The sequence below is a fragment of the Dendropsophus ebraccatus genome, chromosome 11 (assembly GCF_027789765.1).
Source record: "Dendropsophus ebraccatus isolate aDenEbr1 chromosome 11, aDenEbr1.pat, whole genome shotgun sequence".
In the NCBI taxonomy this organism is placed as follows: domain Eukaryota; kingdom Metazoa; phylum Chordata; class Amphibia; order Anura; family Hylidae; genus Dendropsophus; species Dendropsophus ebraccatus.
Window position 1 is genome coordinate 37494385 of NC_091464.1, and position 23636 is coordinate 37518020.

A 23636-nucleotide genomic window follows, 5' to 3' on the forward strand; every position below is an offset into this window, starting at 1 on the left:
AAGAAAAAGTTAACAGCAGCGGGGACGCTATATTATGTCTTCTCTGCACTGCCGACCTCCGAGCTGACCTCAGCATAGTGCAAGAGCAGGAGAAGAGGCATAAAAGTAATGTTCTGCTCTGCTGTTAACTCTTTCTGTATAGCAGAATGTAAGTGATGCACAATAATACTCTACATTCTGCAGTACTGAAAGAGTTAACAGAGCAGCCCGTTTTATGGCTCTTCTCTGGCTCCTGAGGTCAGAGGTCAGCAGTTGTAGATTGTAGTTTGTTTTGAAGCTCCCAGGGGGCCCATAGTGGCTAAAACAGTTAAAAAATCTGGTCACCGCAGGGCGCACACTGTTATCTATAGTGCTGTCCCATACACACTGCGATGCTGCACTGTGCCTGTCCTGGATCTTCTCTCCCTGACTATTGCTCTGAGGGGGGGGGGGGGGCGCTTTGTCAGTTTTCGCCTCAGGCGGCAAAAAAGCTAGAATCGGCCCTGTGTACATGCATACACTTACTGCTCATATATCATATACTGTACATGCATTCATACACGTTTAATACACATACTGTGCACCTTACATACATAAGCACACTTTACACACATACACTTGCACACTGCATAGAGACATCCACAGTTCTCATACACGGACAGGCAGGCAGGCAGGCACACACACACTCACATAGACACTTACTTTTTATCAGGTTGTCCTCAGCTCCTGTCCAGCCTCCCTCTTCCTCACGGTCCCGGCTCTCCTGTGTCCTCCCGCCCCTCCCCCTCCTCCCGACAGCAGAGGAGAGCAGGAAACATATTATGTGGAGGGAGCAGGATCCCAGACTGCAGCATGAGGCAGCCTACTGGGCCTCTCCAGGAGCAGGGCCCCGCACTGGCTGTCATCTGACTGGGTAAGGTAAGAGCCCCATCAGATGACAGCTTGCACTCACTGACTGCTGCACATCCTGCTGCGGGGCCAGGACAGACAGATTCAGTGTGCAGTGTGCCCGCACTGGCTGGCATCTGACTGGGTAAGTGCCTGAACCAGGGCCCAGTCAGATAACAGCTTGCATCGGCACATACTGACTCTGACTGCACGGGACAGTCAGAGTCAGTGTGAGTGCACTCACTCACTGACAGTCTATAGGAGATGCAGGGGAAGAAAACATTCGGGTCAGCAGGCATTTTATCCGGGGCAGGAGCCCCGGATAAAACTGCCTAGCGACGCCACTGCTTACAGGGGGACCGAGAGATAGCTGTTAGCCACATACAAGCATTCACCCAACAGCTTTCTTATGTGTTTAGCTAGCTTTTTTCAATGTTTTTAAATGTATAAAAATCATGAATTTCAAGATTTTTTCATAGTATTTCTGCAAGCGTTTTGGCTCTCTTTTTTAAATATGCAGTTGTCTGCCGTTTTCTTGTGTTTATAGAGACCTATAGAAATATATTGTCATGTTCACACACCATCAAAATGATCTCCATTCTTATTGGATGGTTTTCATTTCACGACAAATAACAGGCATTTTTTTTTATAACAGAAATTACACAAATAACAGCTGTTTTTATAAAATTTACAGCCATTGTTTTCACTCATTGACGTCCATCTAATAAAAACAAACATAGTGACTATGGGGGAGATTTATCAAACTGGTGTAAAGTAGAAATGTCTTGGCTGCCCCTAGCAACCAATCAGATTCCACCTTTCATTCCTTACAGACTCTATGGATAATGAAAGGTGGAATCTGATTGGTTGCTAGGGGCAACTAAGACAATTTTACTTTACACCAGTTTGATAAATCTCCCTCTATGTGAACATAGTCACAGACTGTCTAGTTTTAGCCTTAACTTGCTTGGCATGGGGCGTTACTCATGGTGATCATAGATCCCTAGGCAAGTGAAGAAGCAGATTCCTTTTGGTTGGTGGATTAGTTGAAGAACAATATCATTCCTTCTTAAAGTATTGTCCAAAATTCTCACTTTCTTATTTGTAAAAAAAAAACACAAAAACTTGAAGACGTCAGTGTATGTATGTTTGCACTTGATCGATAACGTTTATTTTTGGAATCCTTTATGTTATATAATTATAAGTATTTTGCGCTCACAGTCCTTGAACTAGAAATACTCATTAATTTGCTTTCTAATCTACAGGTGCAGCCAACATGGTGATACAAGACTGACTGAGGTAAATGGATTGGATTTTTACTCCCGTATTCAGATGTAGCCTAGTCTCAATGCATTTTCTTCATATACATTTGAGGCACATTAAATTGATGTAGGGCATAAAAACCTAATTGCATTACTATATGTTTACCAAATCACAGAAAACACATGCTATCTATACAAATTCTGCCAAGAAATCTGGCACTCTATGCTTTTAAAATGTAGCTTCTTTTTAGTGAATTTACTGTATGCTGCAATCTATCTATAGTATATAACAGATGTACATCGCTTTGTTTTTGGTTTTTTTACATTAACAGACTGGTGCAGGGTTGCTAGTGGTCCTTTTTTTTAAAGAAATTTAACCACTGCCCGCTTCCTGTGCACTATACCGGTCTATTCCCGAGCACCAGCCCACCCTGGAGAACTAGAGGCAGGCCAGCTGGCCCCCAATGTGAAGAAACCCCCTCCCCTCTGTGATGCCGCTCCATTAGAATCAATGGAGTCGCGTTGCAGAGGGGAAGGGTGATTATCACACTGGGGGCCAGCGGGCCTGCCCTCAGTGCTCCAGGGTGGACCGGTGCTCGGGAATAGACCGTGCGTGGGAACTGGGCAGTGGTTCAAAAAAAGGGCTGTGGCCAATGCTCCATTCATTCTCTATAGGACGACACAACTTGGAAATGTTGCCCCATTTATTTTGTCCCTGTTCTTGTGATCCCTGTTCTCTTAAAACATCTACCTTCTATTTGCTATTAGATAAAATATCAGTAATATACTTAAAGGGCTTACCCGCGAAAATCTTTTTCCTTCAAATCAACTGGTGTCAGAAAGTTATATAGATTTGTAATTTACTTCTGTTTAAAAATCTCAAGTCTTCCCATACTTATCAGCTGATGTAGGAAGTGTTGTTTTCTTTCCAGTCTGACACAGTGCTCTCTGCTGCCGCCTCTGTCCAAGACAGGAACTGTCCAGAGCAGGAAAGGGGATTTCCTACTGCTCTGGACAGTTTCTGTCTCGGGCAGAGGTGGCAGCAGAGTTCAATGTGTCAGACTGAAAAGAAAACTATATTTCCTGCAGAACATACAGCAGTACTGGAAAACTTGAGATTTTTAAACAGAAGTAAATTGCAAATCTATAGAACTTTCTGAAACCAGTTGATTTGAAAGAAAAAGATTTTTGCTGGAGTACCCCTTTAGAGACAAATATAGTGTGCCTTGAGTTCTGTGCCAGTCCATGAATGTTCCATCAGGAGGTGGGCAGTCCTGTAGTCCAGCTAGCTGTATACTGGAAGCCTCTGCTGCCATGCACCTTATATTGAATACTGAATCTCCTAAACTTTTTGCTGGAGTGCTGCCAGGTACATACCTGGAGATAAACTTTTCATTTCTTGCACCTTATCTGTTTATTAGAACTTTTAAAGAGGTTGTCCAGGAAAATGACCGATAGCCTATCCTCAGCTACAAGTATGGGTTTGGCTTATTTGGAAAGGGACATTGATCAAAATGGGATATCATGAACCAAAAATGCACCAGAATTCAAGTACTTTGGGGGAGATTTATCAAACATGGTGTAAGGGTCTATTCACACGTCAGCAATTTTCAATCGGTAAGCAATCCGCAAATTTTCATCCGTATTGCATCCGTAAAATACGGACTCCATAGAGTTGTATTGGGTGTGTCAGTTACTGTCCGTACTAGGGCCTGTCCTTTTTTTTTTTGCTGAATGGATTGCAGCCCAGTACACAACACGGATGTGTGTATGGGTCCATTAAAATACATTGGTCCTATTTTTTTGCAGATCCGCAATTGCGGACAGGAACAGGATGTGTGAATAGGGCCTAAAGTGAAACTGCCTCAGTTGCCCCTAGCAACCAATCACATTCCACCTTTCATTTTCCAAAGAGTCTGTGAGGTATGAAAAGTGGAATCTGGTTGCTAGGGGCAACTGAGCCAGTTTCACTTTACACCATGTTTGATAAATCTCCCCCTTTGTATTTACACGACACAACATATTAATGCAACAAATATCACATTAAAAACATCACGTGTGACTACAGCCCAGCCTGCCTTTACATGACAGCATGATGATCAGTATTTTTCATCTGTATTCGTAAGACGAATCCAGGACTGGAACAAACACAGAGAAAAGGAATAGTGGAAAAAATGACACCTCTTCCGTTTTGGACATACTAGTTTTAACCAAAATCGATGCAAAATACTGACCTAAATCCTGTCGTGTGAAAGTACCCTGGCGGAGCGCTAACCAAGCAGAGGCATCATGTTGCTATATAAGAGCACCTTGACGACTTCTCTATTCTGTTCTATTCGCGGTGAGCCTGGCTTACATGAGAGCTCTAATTGACCCAATTTGTTACTGAGTTTCCTGCCGCCCAGTGTGTTTGTTGGCATCATTACTTCACTAACCTCTTAATGACCAGGGTGTTTTGGTCTTTATAGCAGATACAGTAGAACATTTGGGATTTTCCTTTTCAATTTTTAAGCAAGCCAGTTCAGTAATTCAGGACATTACATGAACAAGAAAAGCAAAAACAGAAGGGCACTTTCTCAGGCCAGATACACAAGTCCATGATATACGGTCCGTAAACTTGTATATCATGAACTGAGCTCTACGGGACTCTCTACATCGTAATGCACCATGATACAGATAGAGCTGACAAGACGTTTCAGTTGAAAAGCATAGTGTTCTGGAGATCACTGTATTGTAATAAAACGTTGGGGGGGAAATGCTGGTGCTTTTAATCTAAGGGTCCTCTATGATGGTGTATACTGCAGATACAACATCTTTTATTATCTCTGTTACTCCGTATGGTGTCTTAGATGCAGTATTAAGCAATTTTTGATCTTGACTCTATATAAGTTACACTGCTTGTTTTTAATATAGGCAAATAATAAAGTATATGTAATTATAGGGGAAATATAAGGTCTTTTTGACCACCCATTGTGGTTTATTGAGTCCATATTAAAGTGTCACTGTCATTATAACTTTCAAAATCTAAATCAACAGTAGATGTGATACAAAGCAAGTTTGCAATTTACATTCATTATTTTTTTTTAGTTATCATGGAAAGCACGGCACTTCCTGTTTTCTGACTCTTTGAGAAAGAAAAAAGTGTCAGAAGACAGGAAGTCCTGTGTATCCCAGGCCATCTGAGCACTCACAGAGAGGAGGCAGTCATGTGACTAATGGACACATTGAGCCGTGACTCTCAGTCAGAAAATCTGCCTCCAGCAGACTGGACCTGGATTTCTGGTAAGTACAGCTCTGTTTTACAGCATGATAACAAAAAAAAAAAAATGAATGTATATTGCAAACTTGCTTTATATCACATCTACTGTTACTGACAGTGACACTTTAAGTATTATGCTGTATGCACCGCATGTATCTGAAAATGACCAGAGCACTGACATATGTCATATGACTGCTTGGCTGTGATATGACAGGGATGCCCTATATTCTTTACATTTGGCTGTAGCTGTGGTTCAGTGCTTAGTGGGGACATAATCAGGACACATGGCATTTTAGGAGGTGTATTGTTTTCTTATACAGTAAACTCGATTCTGAACACACACACAAAAAGTCTGGATATATCTATGTATATATTTACATAATGATTGTGTAATGTAAGCACATAGAAGGGTAGAGATTATCACAAAGCAATATATGATATGTCATGGCAGACAAATATACTGCCCTTCCTGTATACATAAAGAAATATAAATAGCTTTTTTTTTTTTTTTTTTTTGCGAAATGTCAAATTTATATATACTGTAGATACTAAGTAACTTTTAATGTATGTTAATATATTTCTGCATATCCCCCTCCTGTAGATTTTATTACATTGTGTTCCATTGTTAGAATGCGGAATTAAGCTATTGACAGCATAAATAGCTGCAAATGTATATATCCTATTTACAAGTCAAATGACTTCTATATGTAGAATGTAAGAGCAGACTCCTGTGTATAAGCCTGCAGCACTGCCTGTTCTCGCTGCAGTGTCATTTCTTTCCAATGTTGCCTGTATGAGAACAGAAGCGTAGGACGAGGAACCTGGTCTTCTCGCTCCACTAGCAGCCTTCTGAATATGAGCTCACATTTGGATCACTGGTATTTTGAGCTGCAGAAATCTGTTCGATAATATGCTGTTACATCCATAGCAGAAAGTCACCGTTCTCTGCTGTCACCGGCTGTCTCTAGAGCTTATCGTAAATGACATCGTTCTAGAGACGCAATGGGTCATTTATTAAAAATAGTATAAAAAAGTACATAGGGAAGTACACTATTCCCAGGCCATGTGAAAAATACGGAGAAAAGGGCCTGGCGCGTCGTGCATTACATCAGGTACAAGGGAGAAAAGTAGACGCAATGCTGCTCACCTCTTAGCCCCTTGGGCTTTATGGCCCCTATTCACATGTGGAGTACACCGAAGGTCAGGAGCCGGGAAGATGGTTCCTCCTTTGTCCAAGTTTACTTGTAGAGTTCCTGTACTGTAGGGAAAGGAAGCTGACTGTACCAATAGACAGGGGCCTGTACAAAGCAATAAACAAATAAAAAATGAAAAAGAAATGGTGGAAAATCAGTGGTCAGCGCTGCATCATTTGGTCACTGCTAGTACCAGTTCTTTTCTATTTTTTATTTGTTTATTCCCATGGGCATGATCCTTAGTTCCAATTTTTAAAAGTTTTTTTTTTTACTAGAAGGCAATAAAATTGAGGGTAGGTTCAAAATAAAGCACCTGCTGATCCCCACCGATGCAGCTCTGGCAGCATCCAATCCCTTTTGCTCATGGCCTTATGTGACATTCTGACACTGCAAACGATGCCTGCTCAGCCTACCATTGGCCATATTGGTCACCCACCATTTCCTGCACTGTTGGCATGTCAGAGGAGTGACACCAAGATCAAATGGAGCAGCAGTGGTGGGGGATCAGGGAGCCATAACCCTTGTCATAAGGCTGTTTCCTTACATAGGCAGTGCTGTTAGTGTTACAGCATCTAGAGAACTACACTTAACAAGAGTTTTTATTTTGTTTTGGGAGGAATAATGATAGAAGGATAGCGTAATGCAAAGTGCTAAGGCTGGGTGCACACTGCATTTTTACTATTGTTATTTTTTTATCCGTTTTGGGCAAAAAAACGGATGAAAATCGAATCCATTTCTGGTCTTGACCCAGACACTGCAGTGGCAGTTTTCCAAAAAATTGCCATATGTGAAACCAGCATTACGCAAAATGTGGGCACATAAAACATAGAGGGCCTTTATATCTGTAGTCTAAACTTATGATTTTTAAAGGAGAATTGTCATTCAGAGACCTTTTTTCACTAGACTGTTCATTTAGATAACAAGCTCCCGCCTACTTTAAGTGGAATAATTTTAACATAATACATTTTTGCATTTATAGGCTGGGTTCACACACCGTATATTTCAGTCAGTATTGTGGTCCTCATATTGCAACCTCAACCAGGAGTGGATTGAAAACACAGAAAGGCTCTGTTCACACAATGTTAAAATTGAGTGGATGGCCGCCGTTTAATGGCAACAATTTGCTGTTATTTTAAAACAACGGCTGTTATATTGAAATAATAGCAGTTATTTACTGTTACATGGCGGCCATCCACTCAATTTCACTTTTCAATTAATCTGCACCCAAAGTCCAATTAGTAACTCCAAACTAGCATAATGTACAGACACCAGTCATTGCAGGGGAAGGCCAGACAGGTAAATGACGTCCATTATTTTAGATTCAAAATAACGGACGTAATTTTAACGGAGCTGAAAAAATGTTGTGTGAACAGCCTTATAATGCAGATTTATGTTTTTCCTCAATATAAATTTTTTTGGGAAAAAAAGTCATGGCATGTTTTAATGCATGCTGTACAAGGGGAGAATACAGCGCCTAATGGAGTCACCATATGGCGTGCCCACGGGCCCTTGCACACAGCTTTCCAAATAAATCATTTCAAGTAGGATTTATAACTGTTGATTAAATATATGGTTTCATAGCACAATCCGTCACACTATTATATTATTGTTATTGTTTTTATACACAATACAAAAAGCGCTGTATGGAGCATTTTTACAGACATTGCTGCATGGAGAAATTGCTGCCCAGCTGAAGTCATTGTAAACATTACTGTAATATTAAACTGCGGGCATTTTTTTCTAGCTGAGAAAATTGCCCTATTTTTTTTCTAGTTTTCGCCGAAAATGCAAAAAAATTTAATTAATAGTGTGACATCTGTCATTTATTATGCAATACTATTAACTATATATGCACCAGCCAGACCACTGTTTTTAGAGCAGAGTGGTGGTCGGTGACCTAGACAATAAGTTGTCAACCATGGGAATGAAAGAGTAGCATATCAGAAGGAGTTCGACAAATCCGACAAATGTAACTATGTTCGCTGAAATGGGAAACCCCCTTAAGGTTTTTGGTATGATAGGGCTGTACACAGCATACATTTTGCCTTCTACTGTAGGGTAGGTTTGATATACTGTGTTAATTGATTGTGTCACTTGGTCATCCTGTAAGATACATTAGCTTTTTGACTGGCTAGTGTGGCACTTCCATACTCCATACTCCAGTCATAGTGTTCAGTTGTGTATTATGCATTCTATTGGCTTTTTGCTCTTTATAAACTCCTCCTCATATATCCGATGGGTTACTTGTGTGCTTTTTTTGGCTTTAAAACAGTGGGAAATGTGCATTTGTTGCTGAAAAGTCTGCATGTATTAAACACAGATTTTGATGTGGAAAAAAATACAGATTTGCCACTGACATTCTGCGAATTTACCATTGTATTGGATATCGTTGTCTGAAAAAAAATGCATATGTGAATCTCCTCTAAAGGCTAGGACAGCTTGGTGCAGGTTTTGGTATGTTTATTGTCACCAAGTTTCTTGTATATATTTCTCCCTTAGGGTTCGTGCACACTACGAAATCGTAACGGAAAACCCATAGCGGATTCCACAGCTCGCACCCACTTGTGCACATTTCCGCCCGTTCCATAGACTTCATTCTATGCTCGGGCTCCATCCCGCCCTCCATCCAAAGAATGAACCTGTTCATTCTTTGGACGGACGACGGAATCCGCCCGTGCATAGACTGGAGTATATGACACGGGCGGAGACGCGCGCGGCCGCCAGTTGCGATTCCGTAGTGTGCACGTACCCTTAGGATGTGTTCAAACTGAGTAAAACAGATGAAATTCGCTCGGATTCCCGCCTGCCTCAAAAGGGCAGTTCGATCCTTCTCTCCTGCAATATCAACTGTCGGGATAGAGTTGGGAGGCACCTATACACATTAAACAGTTGTTTGGGCCTGTAGAAATCCCGGGCCTGACTTTTTTTCAAGGTGAAGGGGATTTAACGTCAAAATTTTTTTTTTTTATAGGGGTAAGGGATACTTTTCTCTTACAGAGTTACAAACTACAAACCTTTACCAATATTTCCTTTTAAAAATTTACTCTGCAAAAACTGCTAAAATTAGAGTGAAAAGAGATCAGCTCACTGAAGTGTCAGGTTCAGTGCTGCCTATAGAAGGGAGGTGGAAGAGGAGGAAGTGACTGAAAAGAGACAGAAGTAGATAGTGATAGGCTCCAGCAGCTTTTAGTAAGTGTTATTTCCGGCACAAGTGAAAATGGAGGTGAAACTTACAAAGATGAAAAATGTTGCAAAAATGCCATATACAGGTGATGTAATGGTCAGAAATAGCACTACTCCTCATGGTACCAGGTACACTTTAAGAAACTTTATTAACATTCAAGTAAAGAAACATATTGCTACTATCAATGTTCTTGTCTTTTTCTAGTAAATATAGTGAAACTTCCCTATTAGTGTAGACGTAAATTAATGCAAACATTAATTAAAATTTAAGTTTCGGATCAAATCTGAGATGTTCGTGTATTTGTTCCTATCAGTTTTCTGTCTACTGATTTGTCATTTGTGACTCATAGAAGTGCTCAGAAATATGATGTGGCAGTGAATATCTTGTCAATGTTTGAAGGCCGCTCTTGTCAATCACAATAGAATAATAGTCTTGTGGAGAACATGAGTGGGAATGCATCATACCTTGTCTGCCTCATATTCTTAGGTATATTTCATGTACAGTAAAGCAGGTTCCACATTTCTATAGAAGACATTTAAATATGTTTATATTTTTTCTAGGTCCTATGCATATTTGTACATGGTACAGTTGACATTGGAGGTTTATCTTTGTGCTTTAGGTGGCCAACTTGAGTCCCAGGTTTAATTTTTCTATAGTGGTCACTAAGCTTCAGGGCTAGACTTTCACCATTTATTGCGCTGGGGGCATTCACTGACCCCTCAGAGCTCAGGTTGCCGACCTGCCAGCCTCTTATGCAGCACCTACTTATGGATATTTATGTATGCATAATGTAGTGATCAGTAGTGTAGCCTGGATGGGGGCCATGGGGACAGTTGCCCTGAGTGCAAAATTAGGGGTGCAAAACATTGTAGTAATGTAAGGTGAGTGCTGATATGTACAATGTACGAGTCTGAAGGTAAATTAATTCCTTTTTCCGCACGTACATTTAGTAGTGTACTACGTAGTGTATGTAAAGAAACAGAGATTCCTTGCTCTTGTACAGCAGAGTGGCTCACATCTTCTCCTGCGGGATGTGTACAATGACAATTTCATTGTGTCCTGTGCTGCGCCAGACTGCTGGAAAGGGAAGAGTTTGGTGCTGAAGCAGAGGTGAGTGGGAATTATTTTTTTAAATAAGGGAATCCTGGGGTGGAGGGGGTTAATTATGCCACTAGGGGCATCCTGGAGGGGGGATTAACTACAGTACTAGGGACATTCTGGGAAGAAGACGGTTACCTAAAGTACTAGGAGCATTCTGGGGAGGAGGGTGTTAACTACAGTACCGGGGGCAGGGATCATCGACTTAATTGGAGATGTGGTTTATCTATTGGGGACATCTACTTAATGGGGGGTGGGATTTAACTACCTACTGGGGGTATATTTCCTTTAAGGAATAATAAGCTGACCATTGGGGTTCCGACTGCCGGGCCCTAATAATTCTCTGGCCACTGCACAGCGTGCTCCATTCATTGCAGGACAAATGTGTCCCTGTTCTCGGGATTAGTGGGGGGTCCCGGTGGTTGGACCTCCAGTGATCAGCTTGGTATTAAGGTCAGTTCAGATGGGTATATGTATCTACTTAGTTGGTGGGGGGGTTAAAGTGCATTGGTTATTACTTTTCTTCACCTGATCAGCATGCAATCGCTCCTGCCACTGGACGTTTGGGTAACTATGGTAATGACCACCCCAGGTCAGTTACGTGCACAAGCACTACTGAATTAGAATTGACCCAGCGTGGTCGTGTCCATAGTTACCCAAACTTCCAGCCGCAGGAGCCCCTGAATGTGACTTCTCATTTTTAGCACAAATTATTATGCAAATTCCCGTCAGCCATGAGTAATAGACTAGTATAAAGATTAGTTAGTTATATTGAACACACTGCACACTGTCAACACGTTACATAGATGCTAGTGTGTTACCCATTTTTATATCTTTTATGCCTTTTTTTATTTTTACATTATTAACAAATGTTTTCTAAGGATTTCTGCATTATTTAATAGTTTAAATATTTACAAGAACTGTATCCACAAGGTTGCTACAGACTACTCACGCTTGTCTACCATGGTTATCTGCTGCTCTGAGAGCTACACAACCTGTCAGAAACGTATAACTCAACGTGCGTTTTTAAGCTATGCAATTCACTATGATCCCACTCACAATTTGATAAATAAGTCACACGTAATTACCTCCTCAGTGCCATATGAGCATTGTTACAGAAGAGGCAATTAGTAACGTCTGATCAATGTACTTAATTTTACAGCTGTAAAAATTACAGCCGTTGAATTAATACATGTGTAAAGTTGTTTTTTTGTTAATGAGTTCTATAGAACTCAATAGTTAAGAAAATACAGTTGTTTTACAGTTTAGAAAATAGGATAGACAGTGAGCAGGACTGCTGTACAGTACCTAAAGTTAAATGTGGCACTCTGATTGACAAAAAAAGAACCTTCTGCTGCCAATCACTCTTGTGGTCACATGCTGTTTACCCCATTGCTCTGGTTTTAGAGTGATGTCACTCATGTGCTTGTAAAGTAGGGTAGAAGAGGAGGGAGTATGGGTATTTTTTTCTTTATATTACACAGGGAGGATGCCTACATGGGGGGATACTACCTACACTGAGAAGCTTAACTCCTATATGGAGGTACAGAAGGTAGCCAACTACTTTGTGGGGGCACAGAGGGACCCACCTACTATTTGGTGGAACAAAGGGGGCCTAACTACTATATGGGAACACAGAGGGACCTTACTACTATATGTGTGCACAGAGGGGGCCTAACTATATGGGAGCACAGAGGGACCTAACTACTATATGGGAGCACAGAGGGACCTTACTACTGTATGTGTGCACAGAGGGGGCCTAACTATATGGGAGCACAGAGGGACCTTACTACTGTATGTGTGTACAGAGGGGGCCTAACTATATGAGAGCACAGAGGGACCTAACTACTATATGAGAGCACAGAGGGACCTTACTACTGTATGTGTGCACAGAGGGGGCTAACTATATGGGAGCACAGAGGGACCTTACTACTGTATGTGTGTACAGAGGGGGCCTAACTATATGGGAGCACAGAGGGACCTAACTACTATATGAGAGCACAGAGGGACCTTACTACTGTATGTGTGCACAGAGGGGGCTAACTATATGAGAGCACATAGGGACCTTACTACTGTATGTGTGCACAGAGGGGGCCTAACTATATGGGAGCACAGAGGGACCTAACTACTATATGGGTCACCCAAGGACCCGCTTAAACCCGGAACTGATCCTGACAGTGAGATTCCTGATTACCCCACCCACAGGATGATTGAAAGGCTGCTCTTTACACAAATTGATAGAAGGAAAGCTGTTAATGATGATTTTAGAGAATTTATGAGAACAACCAGATTTGTCATTTGTTCATAGTTGTAACCTTATCATTGGATTAAAACAAGAACAGATTCTAAACTATTGCTGTATACATTCTATATGTAAGGCTTAGCTATCCTCTGTTTTGTCACGTTACAATATTATTTTTACTATTACACCTAACAGATCTTTTATAGAAGTTGATAGTAGTGACAAAAATCTGTATTTGTGTTGATTGTATATTTTGTGTGCATAGCTTGTAGCATTCACCGCACTTGTCCTTGAACTGTCTTTTCTGACTAACTGCTGCACATTTTTGCTTTAGGGTATTCTACCAGCAGGATGCATGGTACAACTATAAAGTAACTTGATATAAGTTGATATTTGTAATGAATAAATTCAGAAATGCCTCCTTTTATCCTGTCAGCAAGGGGTATGCAGTACTCACAGGTGCATTTAGCTAAAAGGGTTCACTGCTGAGTAAAATCAATGTATTAGCACACAGATATTACAAAAAGTGTGTTTCTTCACCCCCTAATTCTCTGAAGAATAGATATTTATGGAACTAAATTCAAGCAATGTCTACATATGTAATGATCCTGTGATGCACAATCATGCGCAAAAATATCTAGACACCCAGCTTCTAAATCCAAAACTACAGGCATTCATGTGACATTGCTTTCCACCTTCTTTAGCACATTAGCACACACACACTTTGATGCTTCTGAAAGGACTTTCTATTCGATTATAGAGCATTACATAGGAGCTTCACATTCATACAGCCCCAAGATCAGTATTGAGGCTTTCCATTTGATACTTAGGGTCCTATTACAAGGGCCGATTATCATGTGAAAAATCATTTCTATTTTTCGAATTTAAATGAAAATCGTTTAGTGTAAATGCAGGCAACGATCAAACGACCAATGAGAAATCGTTCATGTGCTGCTAATCGTTGATTTTGTGCTGGCACCAAAACCTTTGTTACTCATTCACTAATCGTTCAGTGTAATTCCACATGGTTCGCTCTTTTGCTGGGATCAGATGGAGTAAACGATCGTAGTTAAAATTGTAGTAATAATTGACTATCGTTCTTTGGAATATCCTGAACAATTTCAAGTAGCTCTTGTTTAACTCTTGTAAAATTGTTTTGTGTGCAGTATTAGTAAGTGTACTCACATTACTTATTGACAGCAGCTCACTGTGTACCTCATTGCCCTGCTTTGTAGTGAGTCTGTTTATAACATGGCCAACATGGAGGAGCATGTGACCATGCCCCACCTCCAGTGTCCCAATTTTGAGGAGACAGCCCCGGCAAAACCTTTTCCGGGATATGTCCAGGGAAGCTCTGCTCGCCATGGGAAGCCCCACCTTCTGCCGACACGAGTGACGTCACTCATGCAGAGCAGGGAGAGGAGTCGCTGGGGGACTAGAGGAACCATACAGGTGAGTATAGCTTTTTTTGATTTAATTACAGATGAAGGGGTAGTGCTGTCAATACATGTAGTGAGCAAACTTACTAATACTGGACACTAAACTATTTTACAAGAAAGTGGCCAACCCCATTAAAAATCGGTTTGTCTCTTAGAACCCTTATTTTGACAACTTGTGTCACTCTAAATAGTTAAGTGGGTGGTCCTAGTAAGATCTTGAAAGCTATCTGCATATAATACAGCTTTTATTGTTTTTCTGCCCTGTCCGTATGTAGTACAGCTCTTAGAAGGCACTGGGGTTCAAGCTGCCTTTCAGTTGCAACCATGTCTCTTCTTGTCGGTACACCGCTGATTTTAATTTTTATTTTGCCTTGTAGGGAACATTTCATACATTTTACCATACATCATATCTTGGTATACATGGTATTAAAGATTGAACACATGTAGCTATAAAATATGCACTGGTATACACAGTCTTTGGCTATGTTCAAACAGCATCTTTTCTTGGCCATTTAATGGGCGTCTTTTAGGATGGCTTTCATGTTGTTATGTGTACCCAAATTTAGTGCATAAATGACCCAAAATAATGATAATTAATAGAATATGTGATTGTACCCTTTTTGTTCTCACTTTTCCTTAAGAAAAGGTGAATGTTTTAGCCACAACACATTGATGGCCAGTTTTTCACAGCCAGGGCAGGAGTCACAAACTAAAGAAAATCTGTTTACTCGCACACCGCGACTCCATCCGCTTGTGATACTCCATGTGACCGGCTGGGAAAGAAAATTACTTGCACAGTTTGAGATATCATTTTTACACTTGTTTACCAAAACATCTAAGCTCTTAGCATTGTGCCAGTATGGTCTACATTATAGGGGATGGTTTTCTATAGCTGTTGTCTTTTTATATGCACGTTATGATGGAGACAAATATAGATGCGTAATCCCCTGTAATTGTATAAGCAGGTGACTTCTCTCAAAGACATAAATAGATCAGGAAGTCACATAAAGCATAAAAAGAATAATAATAATAATATATTTATTTGTATAGCGCCAACAGATTCTGCAGAAAACTTTTTGTGATTTTAGTATATTGTACAATTATTTTTTCTGTAATAATAATATAACCATCTATTATGAGTCCCTATTCTTAGTAGCATTGGGCACTCCATTAGTTTATGTACTTGTTTGAACCTTTCACACTTCATGCTGAAAAACTCTAATATAATAAATGTTTATTATGCATTTAACCATACATATCTATTATTATAATTTATACTTCATTTTAGATGTATTCTATTTCACTCGACTATTAGTAATGGAGACCATTCATTGTATGACTAGAATGATTGAAAATAGACCTTTCATATGTAAGACTCCTGTGTAATGATAATGTTGGTATAAGCAAGTAAGTACGCTTTAATGTAACATGTTACCGCGGAACTGCTCGAGTGTAGATAATCCAGACTCATATTATGCAGATCATGCATAGTCAGTAAATGCGAGGACGCATAAAGGTTTTTGTTTGATAACACATGTTGTACGCTGTGGATAAAGATTCCATACATTAAATATTAGTTTCAATTCCAAGATAGGAGTGGTCAGGATGTTGGGCCATAAATTGGGTAGTAGCCACTGGGAACCCAGGGATACAGCGTAGGACAAAAGCACTAAGATCCCATGACTCCAGATGTTCTTCACCAGGAAGCAATGATGGGAAAACTCCTGGATATTGCATATAGAGCAGGAATTGGTATCTGTGATATCCTGACCTTGCTGCTGGATTTGGTGGTTTGTATGGAGATAAAACATTTCCTATTACGTCTCTTCCTCTGAGCAGAACATGACCTGGTATATCAGAAACTAACCAGTGTCTCCAGAATCTGTATGTTGGCTGGTATCTGCTTGGAGCATCGGGATCCACCATAATCAAGGTATACATTTCTTCGGGTATGGCTTTGGAGAACTTGATCCAAGGAGGGCCCCAAACCTTGGTTAAGCTCTCTGGGTACTCGAAGCAGTTTGGTATGTAAATGCAGGAGACATCACCTATGCTCGGGTATACGACTCTGAGGTTATCACTGCAGAACTCACCATCATCTCCAATGAGAGTCTCAAAGTCACATGAAACAGGAATACAGGAGAAGAGGGATGGGAGTGATAACAGGATTCCACATACACACCATAAGCTTGCCATTAAAACTGCTGCTATGTACGTTGTTGTCACTGATAATACTGCTGGCTTGGAGTGTGTTCATCAACAATGTGGTTGTGAGCATGTATGATGTCACAGCTGGTCATGTGTCCTCTGCTAACAGAATCTGATCTCTTAAGTGGAGAGGTCTCACCATAGTCCCTAATGGAACAATTACATGATCCGCCTTTACCTGGCCAGGTCTGAATTTCCACAGAGTGAAGATAATCCAAAACTGAAAGAAGTGGTAGTCAAGGAGGAGGAGTAGAAAGGCGGAGATGTATCAGGCAGACCAGCTGACCAAGTGACCAATCGGCTCTATGCAGCAGGTTTTGGTCAACATCAGTTAAAAATTTGAGGTCTTTACCACTAAGGCTGGGTTCACACTGCGGTTTCAGCATACGTTTAACGGATCCGCTTTTTTTAACAGACAAAAAAAATAGTGTCAGCAACGTTTTTGTGTCCGTCAAAAAAAATGGATCCCTTTTTTTTTTATAATGGAAGTCAATGGAAAAACGGATGCACACAAATGCATCCGTTTTTGCAATCCGTTTTTCAACTGTTTTTTGCAAAAAATGGATGAAAAACAGATTGAAAAAACGCAGTGTGAACCCAGCCTAACTAGTTTTGGTACCTAGTAAACATCCACACCAAGAATAGACAACTCTTATCACATTTCCAACAACTAAGAGTGATGCATTATGTTAAATTAAACATATTTCCAATATACAAGCATTTCCTACAATGTATTCTTTAAAAAGATATAGACTTACTAACCCCCCACCTGCTGCTTTGTTTGATAACCTGTTGCCCTTGGTTACGGCCTGCCAAGCATCCATCTTGGTCACACATGCTCAGTTCAATCTCAGTCACGTGATCTGTCCCATTAGTACTGACAGTGGGTTTTTGCATCACATGCAAGCAAGGAGGATTGTGGGAAAGTGTCTGCACTGTTGCATGGCACTCCTTGACTAAGGCAAACACTGAAACGTGTGGCAGCCCAGGGCACACTGCTGGTATTGTATTAAGGTAATCTATGCAGAGCTCTTTATGTGTTTGTTTATGCAGTGATTTTAGAAGTTGTATTACCCTCTATACCTCTTTTATAGCATTACCTCATTGTGATATACTATTGTACATGATAACAGCTGTATTTACTTCCCAGTACATATGCATTTGTTTCCATATGGTTATTTCCAGGATGCCACCTTATCAGCGCTGATTCTATTTTAATCCTATTTATCCTGTCTATTCAGTATTTCTAATAATAAAGCATATTTTATAGTTATATATATTGATTGCTCGTCTGGCATTTTTTATATAGGTTTTGTGTACTGTTGCACGGCAACAGCCAGGTACAGGTTAGAGAGGACACCTCTGGGTCAATAGATCCACCCGGAATAAAAATAGTAGAGGGGTGTAAGTTACTTTACTAAAAACAGCACATTCATTCTCCTGTACATATATGTATGTAGTACACATCTGATTTTACCTTCTTTGCTTTGTTACACCACCTCTTTAAAGAGGATTTATCAGCAGGTTAGAGAAATATAACTTGCTAATAGCCCCCTATTGCACACAGGGTGCTGAGAATGAGGGTAAGTCTCTTATCTTCATCTTCAGCGCCATTCCTGTGCAGTTTGTAGTGTAATCCTTTGGTAGGGCCATTTGGAGAACTGGGCCCTAAAGTGCTGAACCACCCCCAGCCGGCCCACCCCACTAATGATTTTCAGTGGAGTGGCCCCCAGTGCTCCAAACTGCCTTACTGGACACAGAGTTATGCTACAGACTGCACAGGAACGGCATTAACCCTTTCACAACCTGGGGTTATTGATGCCTCAATGCCCAGGTCTAGGATATAAGCTTATGATCCCATGAGCTGATGTCCCTGTGTCTGCCCCCTCTCCTCTGTCCCCTGCCGCTGTTACAGTCTTGTTTCCATGCCTACCATCAAGGCTCTGCGATCACTTCGCAGAGCCCTGATGGACAGCGGACTGAGAATTCTCCCTCTATAGAGAGAGAATTCTCTGTCAGAAGCCCTATAGATGCTGCGCTCATGCTGACGGTGCTGAGAGTTGCGGCGGGTTTCTGGCTATTATTGATAGCCGGGACCCGGCGCGGATGACACAGGCGCAGCTCCAGCGTCTGTGTCATCCTGGATCGTAAATTAATGTTGCTACAGCATCAGGCATAAGCTGCAGCTACGTTAATTTACAGTGCAGCGGTGGGAGGAGGTTAAGGATGAAAGTAAGAGACATACCAGACATATCAGCAGGAAAACCCCCTTCCCAATAATACCTACATGTGATAACTTTTTACAAATCGTCTTTTTCTTCCTAGATTGTATGTTCCTTCCCACATACATATGTATGTATGTATGCAGGCATATAGCTATGGTATTATTTATATATACATTTTCCCTTGGTTCTTTGTCAGGATTTTGGCTGGTTACTTCATCATCCCTTATTATTTCCAAGGGTTATATTATAATAGCTTATAAGAGCACTTAATTTGGCTAAATAGAACAGTACCCAGAGTATCTCTTTGGGGTGTTTTGATAGCTCTGTTCGTTGCTACAGAGGATTTTTTTTCTGAATGTGAAATGTGAAAGTCAGCCTGTGCGCTGTGTTACGAATAGAATCTGAAAACACAATAAACAGCTTTTTGCCGAGCTAAATTTTCAGTGTGCGGCGTTCTGCATATAGATTGGTTATTTCCGTCAGCATCTGTTCTGAGCATGCCTCCCACACTGTAATGCAATGTGTTTAATTCAGCAAGTTCCTCCTGATCTCTGTTCAGATGATTGCACATTCAGACCCTACAACATATGGCACAGGCTAAGAAATTGATTGGCCTCTAACAAGCTGAGGGCTCTCTATCCCTCTGAAGGACATCAAATATCCTTGTTGTTTAGGCGGTCTACAATACGTTAATTGATATTGTCATTATCTTTTCCTTAACGCTATCATGTCGGGTAGTAATTCTAGACAGGCGTTATCCTTTGCACTTAGAATCTAATTTTTCACTGATCTACATTACAGGCTTAAACTCACTGGACTCAGTGGCTCTGGAAATTAATCTAAGTGGACGTTAACCTTCCATGAACCTTCATTAAAGAAGCACTTAGGTTATTATTCTCTCTATAGACAGTGGTTCTTACTATATGGGTAGTGCAGTGAGTAATACATTTTTACTTATTCTTAGGGCCCTATTCCACGGGACGATTATCGTTTGGATAATCGTTAACGATTAACGATCTCAAACGACCGCTATTGCGAAAGACCTGAAAACGTTCACTCATTTCCATGGAACGATAATCGTTACTTATGATCGTAATTGCGATCGTTTCTCTTCGCTATTTATTCGCTATTGCGTTCGTATCTATTGAGAACGACCGAACGATGTCTTATTCAATGCGAACGATTTGCGAACGAGCAACGATAAAAATAGGTCCAGGTCTTATTAAACGATCAACGATTTCTCGTTCGGTCGTTAATCGTTAACTGCATTTCAACCGAACGATTATCGTTCAGATTCGAACGATTTAACGATAATCTGAACGATAATCGTCCCGTGGAATAGGGCCCTTAGTAAACTAGAAGGGATCTTTTATATTAGTTTGAGCTATGTGATGTCTCCTTAAAGGGGTTGTCTAGCATTAATCTTTTTTTCTTTCAAATAAACTGGTGTTGGAAAGCTATATAGATTTGTAATTTACTTCTATAAAAAAATCTGAAGTCTTCCCATACTTATTAGCTACTATATGTCCTGCAGGAAATGGGGTATTTTTTTCAGTCGGACACAGTGTTCTCTGCTGACATCTCTGGCTGAGAATGGAACTCTGTCTTGGTTTTCTATGACTCCCCATAGAAAATCTCTCCTGCACAGTTCCTGTCTCAGCCAGAGATGTCAGCAGAGAGCCCTGTGTCCGACTGAAAATAATACCCCATTTCCTGCAGGACATATAGTAGCTAATAAGTATGGGAAGACTTGAGATTTTTTAATAAAATTAAAAATTAAAGTAAATTACAAATCTTTATAACTTTCTGACACCTGTTGATTTGAAAGAAAAAGATTTCCGCTGAACAACCCCTTTAACTTTTACTAGTTTTCTTCTCCAGCCAGGGGTCACTGTCTTGTACAGTTGAAGTCAATGCGGATAGCTTTTTTCATAGTTTTTCTTCTAAACTTATAAGTTGTAGAGGCCGAGTTGCAACATGCATACCTCCTTGTCCAGCATGATTAAAGGAGAAGTCTGGCGAAATTTAAAACTAAAGTGCCGGCAGGGGGTAAAGAGAAACGTAATAAAGAAAGTATACTTATCGTTCCCCATGCCCGGGATGCAAATTGACAAGAATTGACAATGTCAGTTCTCTGGGCGGATGGGGTCCGTGGCACGTGGCGCGAACTCCGCTTGAAATTCCTCACCGATTCCATAGTGTTAAGAAAGGCAGTGGACAGCAGTTTGTGGCAAAGACTTTAGAGCTGTTTTTCTAGGGATAGGAGTTGTTTTTGGCAAATTTGTTAGGAATCACCTAGGCTATTGCATTGAAGTTGTTGGAAGCAACAAAAGACCATTTAATCAATTTGTCTGTTTTTAGACGTTCAAAAATTTTGAGTTAAAAAATTTGAGCATATGCAGAGAGCGTCCTCCGTGAATAAAAAGAAGAATATGCCTTTCCACTGACACACTGTTTGAGTACATTTCTTTTTAGAAATTCTTAACCTATTCTATGTTTTTTCATACCAGTATTTAGTGTTTTGGTTCAAAACTTCACCACTGATTTCTTGTGAAAAAAAAAACCACATATAAAGCTAAGACATACATAGTAATTCTTAGCAATGTGTATTCAGTTCAAAAGTGGAGCAAAAGATATGTATGTGAATAGTGGCATACAGAAGACAGGAGGAGTCGCAAGCAAAGATTAAAACGGATCCTACATTACAGTGTCTGGTTTTCCTATACACGAAAGAAGGACCTGGTGTTTGTTTTCTTGTCCCTGCTTTTTCTATATCCTATGAGCTTATGCCCTATCTCCTTATTAACTAGTAATCTGGTCCTTACACTTATAGGACTCCCAAAACAGCCATATGGTAGGCTATGTTAGCGCTTGCATATCAGTCCACAGGTGCCCCAGATAAACCATATGTGAATGAGATCTAATGTAAGTTGTCAGAGGGAACTTTTCATATACAGTAAAGACTTATTCCCATGACCCATACTCATTTCCCTGTCTGGGATCATGTATGAATATAAAGCCGTTAGGAGGGAAAGTGTTTGGATCTTCACATGGCTTTCGCGTCCATAGGATCCGGGACATGGGAATAAGTCCGTAAGTATACGAGTTGCATATAGTTTTCTTTCTTTAGGTTGCCATATAAATTTTGTCATGGTTATTAATGGTTAGATTTATAATTTCTCATCACCAACAAGCCCACAGGCTAAGCTACCTATTAATGTAAGTGAAGGAGAAGCACAAAACAAGCTTTGGCCGTCAAGAAATGCTGCGCCATTTGTCTTTCAAGATGGTATTAAGAGAAGTGGACAGAATAATGCTAAGCCTCTCTGGACAGCTTGTAGGTGTTTGTCATGAATGTTGTGAAGATAGGTGTGGACTGTTGACAATCTTAATAAAGTCTCAATTGCACTGTTTACTGACACTGAAGGGAAGAACCCACATGTATGAATGCTGACATGAACTATTACAAAGGAAGGCAGAGCAAACAGCCATTACTTACAGATCTGTGAGGAAAAGCTCCCTGTGCCTTCATGTGGTTGAGAGCATGAGACTGCACACTAGGACATTAACCCCTTAAGGTCACTGCTACTCTTGATTTTTAGGAAACAGAGTATCTGGTCCTTAGACTAATTTCACTCCACAGTATGTGGGTCAGTGTTTTTTTTTTTTTTTTTTTTTACCTAAAATGGTCCACAATGCAGAAGAGATGCAAATCATTTCCCACTACTTTCCCTGTGTAGGACTTCTGCTTTGGCTTACAAATACTGATGCAAAGTACTGCTACATGATAGTGGCTTTAAATAGGTATTCCAGAGAATACATTTTGGTAGATTATCAACAGTGAGTACAGTTTTTTTCTGTTCTACTACCACCCTGGGCATATTTAAAGGTTTTCCAAGGAAATCTAATGTTTTACTGTATGCCTTCCCGTGCATCAAAAAATTTAAGCCTGTATACTTACCTTCTCTGCTCCCCCACCACCTCAGTTCTTCCAGTCCCCACTGAATTCCTGTTCTGTCTCCTTCTGATGACATTCAGCTTCCCACACAGGCAGTCACAATGCTGAGCTGGCAGTGTATGTGGGAGTGAAGCATCATCAGAAGAAAGAACATCCGGACTGCAGCAGGTACCAAAAGATTTAACAGCAGCTGCATAGGATGAGCAGGGGAGGTAAGTATGCTAGCTTTTATTGTTTTAATGCTTAATGAAGTTATATAGTAAGTATTTTTTTCTGGAAAACCCTAATGTCACATGCGCCTTTTTATTTAAAAGAAAAAAAATCCAAACATATTTATAGTTAACAGAAAAAAAATGCTACTAGATGTTAATATTTTCTCTCTTTTCTCAAAGTAAAGGCCAGACACACAGGATGCAACAGGCTACAAACTGGCTAAAATGGCTCAGCGTCTCTGCCTTGCTTCCCACTGCCATATAAATGAGTTGGGACAATATGTAATGGTTCCATACCAGTTTGGCTGCTGAGTTCACATTCCCATAATGATTTTTGTTTTTCTGAAGTATATGCGATTTTGTTAGATACAATTTTCTCTCCTCCTCAATCTGCAGCCCAAATCAGCAGCTTATTTTTGTCTATCATAGATATAAGAATCCTTCCTGGGATTTACCTGAGAGAAAACAAGTGACTAATGTTATTTGTCA

At 40.4% G+C, this 23636-nt stretch overlaps 1 protein-coding gene and 1 pseudogene across 7 annotated transcripts in view; one reads left to right on the forward strand and one right to left on the reverse strand.

The window, feature by feature from the left end:
* CDKL5 (cyclin dependent kinase like 5) overlaps positions 1-23636 on the forward strand; it is a 246417-nt gene that overhangs the window by 66098 nt on the left and 156683 nt on the right. For all 7 annotated transcript variants that reach the window (XM_069945342.1, XM_069945346.1, XM_069945347.1 and 4 more), the window contains exon 2: positions 2133-2166. The gene's annotated coding sequence lies outside the window, so the exon portion shown is untranslated. The remainder of the gene's footprint in view (positions 1-2132; positions 2167-23636) is intronic.
* On the reverse strand, positions 15985-16792 carry LOC138767930 (phosphatidylethanolamine-binding protein 4 pseudogene; annotated as a pseudogene).